Source organism: Mus caroli, chromosome 9 (genome assembly GCF_900094665.2).
Source record: "Mus caroli chromosome 9, CAROLI_EIJ_v1.1, whole genome shotgun sequence".
Lineage (NCBI taxonomy): Eukaryota > Metazoa > Chordata > Mammalia > Rodentia > Muridae > Mus > Mus caroli.
In genome coordinates, this window is record NC_034578.1 from 103,657,149 (window position 1) to 103,668,585 (window position 11,437).

General features: G+C 41.8%; 1 protein-coding gene across 2 annotated transcripts in view; it reads left to right on the forward strand.

The window, feature by feature from the left end:
- Rhoa (ras homolog family member A) overlaps positions 1 to 11,437 on the forward strand; it is a 24,004-nt gene that overhangs the window by 9,642 nt on the left and 2,925 nt on the right. The window lies entirely within an intron of this gene.

Consider the following 11,437-nt stretch of genomic DNA (forward strand, 5'->3'; position numbering starts at 1 on the left):
TGTGCGTACACTGTAGTTGTGCAGATGGTTGTAAGCCTTCATGTGATTGTTGGGAATTGAATTGTTTTAGGAACTCTGCTCGCTCCAGTTTACTCTGGTCAACTCCAGTCAACCCTGTTTGCTTAGTCCCTGCTCGCTCCGGCCCAAAGATTTATTTATTATTATACATAAAGTATACTGTAGCTGTCTTCAGACGGGCAGAAGAGGCCATCAGATCTCATTACAGGTGGTTGTGAGCCACCATGTGGTTGCTGGGATTTGAACTCAGGACCTTCGGAAGAGCAGTCAGTGCTCTTACTTGTCATCTTGCCAGCCTTTTTTTTTTTCCTTTTTTTCTTTTTTGTTTTTTCGAGACAGGGTTTCTCTGTGTAGCCCTGGCTGTCCTGGAACTCACTCTGTAGACCAGGCTGGCCTCAAACTCAGAAATTCGCCTGCCTGTGCCTCCAGAGTGCTGGGATTAAAGGCTTGCGCCACCACGCCCAGCTTGTTTTTTCAAGACAAGGTTTCTTTGTGTAGCCTTGGTTGTGTAGAACTAGCTCTGTAAGACCACACTGCCCAGGAGCTCACAAAGCCTGCCTTTGCCTCGAGTTGCTGCAGTTAAAGCACAAGCCACCACCAACTGGCAGCAGATAATGCTAGTCATGTTAGTGGTTTCTGGGAAGAGCGAACCTTGGAGAGAAGTGCCAGGTGCTGCAGGAAAGCACTAAATGGCCTGATCGCTGGGGAATGGTGGCCCACGCCTTTCATCCCAGCACTTGGGAGACAGAAACAGGCGGATTTCTGGGTTCCAGAACAGCCTAGTCTACAAAATGACTTCCAGGACAGCCAGGGCTACACAGAGAAACCCTGTCTCAAAAAAACCAAAATTAATAATTAATAGATAATTAATAGTTTTGGCAAAAAGTAGTTACCAGCTTTGGGTTTTAGAATTCCAGAAATTAATGTCTCCAGAACCTTAGGTTATTTTCTTATCTGTTAGTACAGTACTCTACCCAGAATTCAACCGAGGTGGTTTTTGTACTGCTTACATTGAGACACACGGGCAAATCACTGCTACACAGAAACCAAAGATTCTTTAGGATTTAACATTGGAGGTTAGAGAGACGGCATGGCTGCTAAGAGCATTTGGTGGTTTTTCTAGAGCACTGGTTCTCAGCCGTCCTGATGACCTTTAATATAGTTCCTCATGTTGTTGTAACCCCCAAACATAAAATTACTTTCATTGCTACTTCATAACTAATTTTGCTATTGTTAATGATCGTAATGTAAATATCTGATATGCAGGATATTTGATATGCGGTCCCAGTGTATATATAATGTTATGTCCTCTATATCCAGCGAAACTCCCACCCCGAAGCTGGTCATGACCTACAGGTTGAGAACTGCTATCCTAGAGGAACCAAATTCAGTTTTTAGGGCCCAACCTTCTTCTATTAACTCCAGTTTCAGGGTTCCAGTGCCCTCTTCTGGCCTGTGTGGGCACCAGACATGCAAAGACATACAGACATGTGCAGGCAAAACACCCAAACACTTAAAATAAATCTTTAAGAGAAATTAACACATAATAAAACACAGGTTTGAAAATTTGAAAGAAGTATTTATATATACCAGGCTACCAGGCTCTTTTTTTTTTTCCCCTTCCTTCTGAGACCCAGGTCTTTCTGTATATAGCCCTGGCTGTCCTGCGACTCTATAGACCAGGTTGACCTCAAACTCACAGAGATCTGTCTGCCTATGCCTCCTGAGGGCCAAGATCAAAGGTATGCACCACCATACCTGGCTAAGTCACATGATTTTTATTTGTTAAATTTTCTATTGAAATTTTTAGGTTTAATCCTAGAAGGCTTAGGTAGCTTTTGCTTTTCTAATACTCATCAGCATCATACATATTTTCAATTTAGAGAAAAACCCAAGATGTGTAAATTTCAGCCTAATTGTTTGGGATAAAGTCTTAGAATTATATACTTAAAGTAATGTCAATAGGATAAATGTTATACCCTCAGTGTTTAAATGTTATATTCTCTATAGTAAAGGATTCATTTCATATTTTTGAAAGTCTTAAGGTTCAAGCCCAAGGCTTTGCACATATGCCCAAGGAGAGCTCTGCTGCTGTACTGTACCCCACCCCACCCGTCACCAAGCCCTTGACAAACGGGGTTGTTTTGCATTTAGTGTCCCAGTGTCTAGAAGTGGTAGAAACCTTGCTGTGATCATCACGGTTTCTTCTGCATAATTAGCCTTTTGAAGATGCATGAGGTAAAATGATAATTATCTTAAGTATGCTGAATTAGTCATTTTTAAAGCTGTGTTTATTTTATCTGCATGCAAATTTATTCATTATCTTTCTAAAATATTACAAACATCTTGATCTTGCAGAGGCATAGCAATTCAGATTGTTTCCACTTCTGCTTCTTGGTGGAGGACTGTTTCGAGCCTCCTGATAATTAATGTTTGGCTAATAGGTGTCTTTAGTGCACTTACTGCTAACTAGCAGCATCTCCTCAGATATCTTTGTTAGCTTCTGGTATGTCAAAAGTAAGCTAAGAATTATTGAAGAAATAGATACATACACACTGTAATGCTGGAGGCAGTGGCCGAGCCTGGCCTGTATAAGCAAGTTCCAGGACAGCTGGGGCTATTACTCAAAGAAACCTTCTCTTGAAAAACCAAAAAGAGAGGAGAGAGGGAGAGAGAATATGATCTATGTAGTCTCTAAAAAGTCATCAAAACTATCCAGTTTAGTAATGTAGGTTGTAGAAGAGTCAGGTGCGATATAATGCCAGTACGGGGTGAGGGAAGAGGGCAGGGAGTTAGTAGGTCAAGGCCAGCCTTTACTCCCTTGAACCATCTCACTGACTGTCTATGATCTGACAAAGGAAACTGGTACTGAAAGCACTGAAGAAAGTGAGAAAGTAGGGATTTACCCTCCTCTAGTGGAGCTGATGAACCAGTGCTGCAAATGACTGACATTCTGGTCTCCTGCCATCTATGTTTTTATAACTGAAATCAGTTTCTAGTAATTGTGCCTGATCTATGTACACTTTAACTGTTTAACTTTATTGAACAGTCATGTGGTAGATGTATGTGTTCTTGTGGGAATCATCTCAGAATTTGAAATCTAAATGAAATGTTTGGTCAGTAAAGTAATGTATTGCTTTGTATAATGACAATGGAGCAGAGTCCACCTGGACCTCTTTCTAGAACTAAAATGTGTTAACTGATCTAGTCCAGATGTGCCTAGGATTTGTATTAGAGTGAATATGATTTCATCTTCATCCAGGTAAATTATTATGATTATGACAAGATCAGCTGTAGGAACAGTAACATGATTTCTAGCCCTTTTCTCTTTTGCGTAGGAATGCTTCCTACAATGCACGAAAGGAACGTTATAGGGAAAACGATTTGTGCGTCTAAATTTCCTTTTAAGAAAAATGCCCTAGTTGAGTAACTATGATTCTCTTCTAATTTATGACAAAGTATTTGCAACCTTTAGTGCTTAGATGTTAATAACAAGTGTGTTTAGTCTTTTATAATGAACTTCATTATGGTAAAAACCTGCTTTCTAGAATTTTCTAAGGGTATAGTATCCCCCCCCCCATTTATTTATTTATTTATTTATTTTATTTTGAGACAGGGTTTCTCTGTGTAGCTCTGGCTGTCCTGGAACTCACTCTGTAGACCAGGCTGGCCTCGATCTCAGAAATTTGGGTGCCTCTGCCTCCCATGTGCTGGGATTAAAGGCATGCACCACCACATGCCTGCTCACGCTCTCCCTCCCTCCCTCCCTCTCCCTCTCTCCCTTTTAATCCCAGCACTTGGGAGGCAGAGGCAGGCGGGTTTCTGAGTTCAAGGACAGCCTGATTCACAGAGTTAGTTCCAGGACAGACAGAGCTACACAGAGAAACCCTGTCTTGAAAAGAATCAGTCAATCAATACAAACAAAACAAAGCAAAAACTAATCATCATACCTAGGGAGGCTACAAGAGTTAAAACAGCAGTATACTCCTAAAGTCTGTGGTGTAGCTCCGGGTCTTTACTTCATAAGCTCCCATCTGCATCCATCCATTGGACATGCTTCTGCTGGCAAGAAATTCCCCAATAGATGCCAGTCTGAAATCCTGAGTTTGTCTGCCTCTTTCCAGGGTCTCATGTCACTTGAGGTCTGTGTGTACACCTTGGGGCTGGGTTTCCTGGCACTTCAGAATGCTGTGATAACGAACAGTGCACACTCTACTCTTTATAAAGACATTGTGTGCTTTTCCCACATGAAGACTTTGCACCAGTAATTTAATGCTAATGGCCACAGCAAGGGGATCAGAAATTAGACCTATTTAAGGCTATTAGCTTTGGGACAGAGCAATTGATCAAAGAATTGAGGAGATTGGAAATGACATCAATAGCTGTTTTTTTTGTTCTTTAAAGATTTATTTATTTCATTTATATGAGTACACTTGTAGCTGTCTTCAGACATACCAGAAGAGGGCATTGGATCCCAACATAGATGGTTGTGAGCCACCGTGTGGTTGCTGGGAATTGAACTCAGAACCTCTGGAAGAGCAAGCAGCCAGTGCTCTTAACTCTGAGCCATTTCTCCAGCCCCCAATAGTTGGTTTTTAAAAACAATGCAAAGTAAGCTATTCCCCATTTTCTTTAACCCAACTTCTCTCTCTCACTTTGAGACAGTATCTCATGTGTGCTACCACACTAGGTTTCTTTGAGGATTGAACCAGGGGCATTGTGTGTTAGGTAGATTCTCTGCTTGGTGAGCTACATCTCTCAGCCTGCTCTTCTCTTATCTAGCTTTTCCATCTCTATCTCTATATATAATTTTTCATTTATATTTATTTATTAGCTATGATTAAAGACAATGCTTCACTTATTCTGTACCTGCAGCTTCATGCCATAAAAAGAATATTAACTGGTCTCATTTTGGCCTAATAACCCTTGACTACAAGGGTGACCCTTTTTCCTGCTTAGCAGTTCTAAGATTGCTTAGTGTTTTTAGAACAGTGAAACATCTCTTTCTAGTGCAAACCTGTTTCCTTTCCCAGCATCACTGTCAACTGTTACTTGCTTTTTTGAGAAAATGAGGACCAGGGCTGTACTCAGTTGATGGAGTGCCGTGCATAGCCCTATACAGGTTTTACTTCCTCTCCTTTCCTTTTGACAGGATCACTGTGTAGTCCTAGCTGTCCTGGAACTCACTCTGTAGACCAGGATAATCTCAAACATACAGAGATCTGTTTGATGTGATTGAAGGTGTGTGCCAATACAACTGACTAAAGCCCTATATTTGATTTCCTAGCACCACACAAATGAATGAATGTGGTGCCTGCTGTCTCAGTTACAGTTTGATGGTAGCACTGGATGCCTGCAGTCGGAGGAGTAGGAGCAGTAGGAGCACCTGCTCTGTAGTCTCAGCCTCCTCCCTCAGTGAGGACAGTCCTCAGAGTTAGTGTTTCCATACTTTTCCACTTGTATGCTAAGTCCATTTCCTCTAACCTCAAAACTTGTCGCATTTCTTTCCTGCTATTTCCCTTTCCATAAGGCCCATTAGCTAGACTTTAATAATCCTGGGTGCATGCTGGGAAATGGTAGTCTTTATTACCAGCAGCTATGTAGTCTTTGCAGACCTTGAATTTTGCTTCTATTTCTTCAGTGTGGAGATTATAGATGGGAGCCACTATGCTGCTATTTATTTACCTGTCTACTTATTTAGTGTTTGTGGGTATTTTGCCTGCATGAATGTGTGCATCATGCACCTGCCTGGTACTCAGAGAAGTCAAAGGAGGGCTTTATTTCACCTGGAACTGGAGTTATAGACAACTCTGAGTAGCCATGTGGGTGCTTCCAACCAAATCCTGGTCCTGTGCAAGAGCAGTATGTGCTCTTAATGGCTAAGCCATTATTGCAACATACACACACTCTGGCCTCCCTTCTTTTTAACAAATAGTGTTTCATAGAGCGATTGCTGTGTTGCCAGGGATGAACTTCTGATGCTCCTAGCTTCACCTCCCAAGTGCTCTTACTGTCCTGACCCACAGTCAAGGTTAAGGTTACTGTTGCTGGCCAGGCAGTGGTAGTGCATGCCTTTAATCCCAGTGCTTGGGAGGCAGAGGCACCCGAATTTCTGAGATGGAGGCCAGCCTGGTCTACAAAGTGAGTTCCAAGATAGCCAGGGCTGGCCTTGAACTCATAACTTTCTGCCTCATTCCTCAAGGTTGAAGTTACAGACATTCACTATCATACTACACAAGTGTTTTATTGTTGTATGTTATATAATTCATACTATTAGAGTGTCATACAGGGTCTGGACTAGTCTTGCGTGCACTGTCTGATTAATTACTTAGTAAATCTCTCCGTCAGCACTAACCAGCAAAAGGGGATGCTTAGTATTTTTTGAATTGATTTTTCCTGTCTTCTAAACCATTTGTAAACTTGCATCTCCTAAGTAGTTCTTTTTTTTTTTTTTTTTTAAGATTTATTTAGCTGGGCAGTAGTGGCGCACGCCAGCACTTGGGAGGCAGAGGCAGGTGGATTTCTGAGGCCAGCCTGGTCTACAAAGTGAGTTCCAGGACAGCCAGAACTATACAGAGAAACTCTGTCTCAAAAAACAAAAACAAAACAAAACAAGATTTATTATTATATATAAGTACACTGTAGCTGTCTTCAGACACACCGGAAGAGGGCATCAGACCGCATTATGGATGGTTGTGAGCCACCATGTGGTTGTAACTTGTATTCTAAAGTGTTACCCATTGCAGTGATTGACAGAACAGAGAGAGCTCCTGATGCATCAGTAAAGAGCACTTTGACCTTTACTTCAGCAAAGGAAGAAGTCTGTTAATTAAGGACATGGGCTAGAACTAAGTCCTGCCAATCAAACTCTATTAGAAAAATCCTTCTAGGATGGGCTAGTCTACCTGAGGCCAGGCTATGTAAACTATACTAAATCTCTGAGCTCCCTGGGTTTCACCTGGAAAGTCTAAAATAATTTCAGCCTTGGCAATGACTATGCTTTCTATATATTTTCCAATAGGTGAGGTAATATGTAAAGTCAGAATAAAGAATGTGGTCCTCACTGAGCGTGGTGGCCCACATTTTTTTCCAAGACAGGGTTTCTCTGTAGCCCTGGCTGTCCTGGAACTCACTTTGTAGACCAAGCTGGCCTCGAACTCAGAAATCCGCCTGCCTCTGCCTCCAAAGTCCTGGGACTAAAGGCGTGTACCACCATGCCCAGCTGTGCTCACACTTTTAATCTCATCACTCAGGAGGCAGAAGCAGGCAGGCCTTTGTGAGTTTAATGAGAACCAAGGTTCTTACACAGAGAAACCCCTTACTGTCTCAAAGAGAGGGGAAAAAAGACAAGAATGTGGTCTTTTTAGCTGATTGACTTTTTCTTCGTAATATTTTCAAGATTCATCCACATTGTAACATGTATTACTATTTCATTACTGTTAATGATGAATAATATGGCTATATCACATGGATAACGAAAACAATTGTGTATTAAAGATTGTCTTTGAGCTGGCAGTGATGGCATGCACCTGTAAGTCCAGCACTTGAAAGATAGGAGAGCCAGGCTAGGTGGTGCATGCTTCTAATTCCACTCTAGAGGGAGGCAGAAGCAGGGAGATCTTTGATGCCAGCCTGGGCTACAGGGCAGCCAAGGCTACATAGAGGAAACCTGTCTCGAAAAACAAAACAAAAAAGCCAGAAGGATCAGGAGTTCAAAGTTATCCTTAGCTATTTAGACAATTTCAGGCCACCTTCAGTTCCATAAAACTCCTCAGACACAAAAAAAAAAAAACGGAAAGGAAAAAAAAGATCGAAAGTTCGGCATATTAAAAAGTATGGCATACTAAAGTAATCATTAGTGTCTTGGAGGTATCTGCTGTTCATTAAGTTAGCATTTTCTCCTTTTTATTACCTTAAAAAAAATGGGCTGGAGGCAGAGCCTGCAGATCTCTGAGTTCCAGGACAGCCAGGGCTACACAGAGAAACCCTGTCCTGAAAACCCAAGATGAGGAGGAGGAGGAGGAGGAGGAGGAGTTGTTGTTAGAGATAGGTTTTACTATGTCTTTTTAGGTGGCCCAGAACTCACTGTGTAGACCAGGTTTGTCCCAAGTGCTAGAAAAAAGTACCCGCTGCTAACTCCTGGCTTTATTACATTTTCTAAAGGTTAATAGATACAAGTTAATAGATTTCTTTTAGTCTTTTATTATTTTATATGTGGGTGTTTTCCCTTACCACTTTGCATGCATGGTACCTGTAGAGACCCAAGAAAGGGTGTTGGGTCCCCCAGAGCTGGGGTTGTTATAGATGGTTGCTAGGAGTCATGTGGGTGCTGGCAATTGAACCCAGGTCATCCGGAATAGCAGCTAAGTGCTTTTTTAGCTGCTGAGCCATCTCTCCAGTGCTGCCCCCCCCCCCCAACTCTCCTCTCCTGCCTCATCTCATGCAACAGCACAGCTAAACCTTTATGTTTTCATACAAACATACTTTCATATGTATCATTGCTGAGCACTTATTTTGAATTCCCAATCTAGTTTAATCTAGAAGACTCTAGAAGGCTGTGTACAAAACTAGGCTAACTAGCTGGGTGTGGTAGTATATACCTTTAATCCCAGCACTCAGGAGGCAGAGGCCTGCCTAGTCTAACCCAGCCCAGGTTTTCTGATTCTTTATTGTTTCACAGGTGTGTGTGTGTGTGTGTGTGTTTGATTTCTGTTTTGCTAAATTTAATGTTTTCAGGGTCCTGCGAGAAACAGTCATTACACAGCCAGCAGTAATGGTACATACTAGCACTTGGGAATAAAGGCAGGGAGATCTATATCAGCCTCTACTACATAGTGGATTCTAGGCCAGTCTTGATGAGAGAAGGCTGATGATACATTATAAAGGAGTTAGATATTTTATCAGTGTTACTTCAAAACATGTCCTTCCTGTGATTTTGCTCCTCCTGTGTAGCTATGTATTATGGTCATTCCATGCTGACTGCAGCTAGAAAATAGAGTTGGAGGAGGAATAGGTATATGTGCTACCTACAGTGAAAGAACGTGAAACTTCAGGAATGGTTCAGACCCAAGGAAAGATGATTCTTGCCTTCTTGTTTGTTTTGAGACAGGGTCTACTGTGTAGCTCTGGATGTAGACCAGCTGGCCTTAAACTCAAAGAGCTCCATCTGCCTCTACCTTCCTGAAGCTGGGCTTAAAGCATCTGCCACTTTGCTCAGCTCCAAGAGGATCCCAGTGCTACACTTGGAGGCAACACCCATTTAGGAGAATGATAATTTAGGGCCAGAAACAGATTTTGGAACAAAAGGGAATACTTGAGATGAACAAGTAGGGTGCTTCTTTCTGGGAAAAGAAAAGAGGTTTTTGGTAAAGATATTTTTCTGCACTGAGGGAGTTAGGAATGTTCAAGGCTAGTTAGTAGATAAGATATGTGGTTCAAAAATGTGAGAGACTTAGAAGATCCTAAATGCTAGACATTCAGCATTGAGAATACCCAGCCATAGGAACAGGATAACTTTTGTACTTGTGGGGAAAATAGGGAGCAGATGAGTGTAGGTGTTGGTGTGCTGTGACTTTCGGGAGTCTTTCCTTCCATCATTGGTACTAGGGATGGAGCTCAGGTCAGTCATTAGGCTTGCATCTCAAGCTCTTTTACTCAATGTGCAATGTCATTGGCCTTTATATCTGCTCAGAAGAACTTAAGGCAATAGAAATAGGTAATTTATTAAGAAAAAAAGGCATTCCCAAGAACAGAAGTGAGCTAATAAACTGAAAAAGGACACATAATCCAAAGTCTTATTTTACTTTAATACAAAGCAGACTGCCACCCTTATTTCCATTTCCTGTACTTGAAAGTTTCTTTATGTCTGATGTCTTAACTACCTGCAGCAAGACAAGACTATACTGTTGGTCAAAATCAGTGGCCTTATCTGGCCACCTCTGTGTTGTCTGTTTTAAAGGCATGTACACATCTATATATTTTTTGTTTGTTTTGAGACAGTCTCACTTATATGTATCCTTGGCCAACCAGGAAGTTGCTGCTTAGACCAAGACTGGCTGTATAGAGATCCCCCCATTTCTACCTCTTTTGTGTGGGGGTGGGAGGGATTGGAAGGCAGTGTTTAGGAATTGACCAGTTTGTCCTTCTACCAAGTGGGTCCTGGGCATTGAACTTGTGTCATCATGCTTGGCAGCAGTACCACTTTCCAGAAAATGGTATCCGATTCCTGGAACTGATATGAGCGCTCAGAATTAAACCCAAGGTTTTTGAAAGAATAGTCAATGCTTGGACCACTGTGCCTTTTCTCCAGCCCAGCGGCAAATAGATTTTTGCATTAAGTCATCGTGCTGCCCGAAATTTTTTTTTTTTGGGGGGGGGGATGTCTCTGTAGCCCTGGCTGTCCTGGATATTCATTCTATAGACCAGGCTGGCCTTGAATTTAGAGAGCTACCTGTTACCTTAGGAGTGCTGGGATTAAAGGTTTACATCACCACTGCCCAGACTTTTTTTTTTTTTTTTTATTTTGTCTTTTTTTTGTCTGTTTTGTTTTGTATGGTTTTGAGGTCTAGAGATTAAACCCATATGTTTGAAAAAAACGTCAAATGTTCTACCACTGAGCTATATCACATCTCTAGTTCTTGAAACATAGAGTGCCCAGATACGCTTTGCAAAATTTATTTTTGCTTTTATTTTTTAGAAACATACACACTATAGCTTCTGCTGGCCAGGAATGGATGAGGCAGCTCCTGCTGGAAGTTTATCCCTTCTGCCTGGGCCTTCCAAGTACTGAGATATAACAGGCATGAACCACCATGCCAGGCTGTAAACTTACTCATTTTCCAGATTGCTCATTGTCAGTTTATAAAAATACAATTGCTGTCTTTTGACAGACTTTCTATGCTGGAAATTTGAATTCAGATCCTTTAGCCTAAGCAGAAAGCCCTTTACTAAGCCAGCCTCTTGACTGATTTATTGGTTTATTTTGTTTTTGTTTTGTTTTTTGTTTTTTTTCCGAGACAGGGTTTCTCTCTGTATAGCCCTGGCTGTCTTGGAACTCACTTTGTAGACCAGGCTGGCCTCGAACTCAAAAATCCGCCTGCCTGGGCCTCCTGAGTGCTGGGACTAAAGGCGTGCGCCACCATGCCCAACTTGGTTTTGTTTTTGAGTCTCACTGTGTAGCCCTGGCTAGTCTAGAACTGGCCTCAAACTCCCGTAGATCTGCCTGCTACCATGCTCAAACAGTATCCCACATTATTACATTATTCACTGTGATCATTGTGTGTGCTTTGTTTTTGTTTTTAAAGATTTACTTATGTAATGTTATTAGTACACTGTAGCTGTCTTCAGACACACCAGAAGAGGGCATCAGATCTCATTACAGATGGTTGTGAGCCACCATGTGGTTGCTGGGAATTGAACT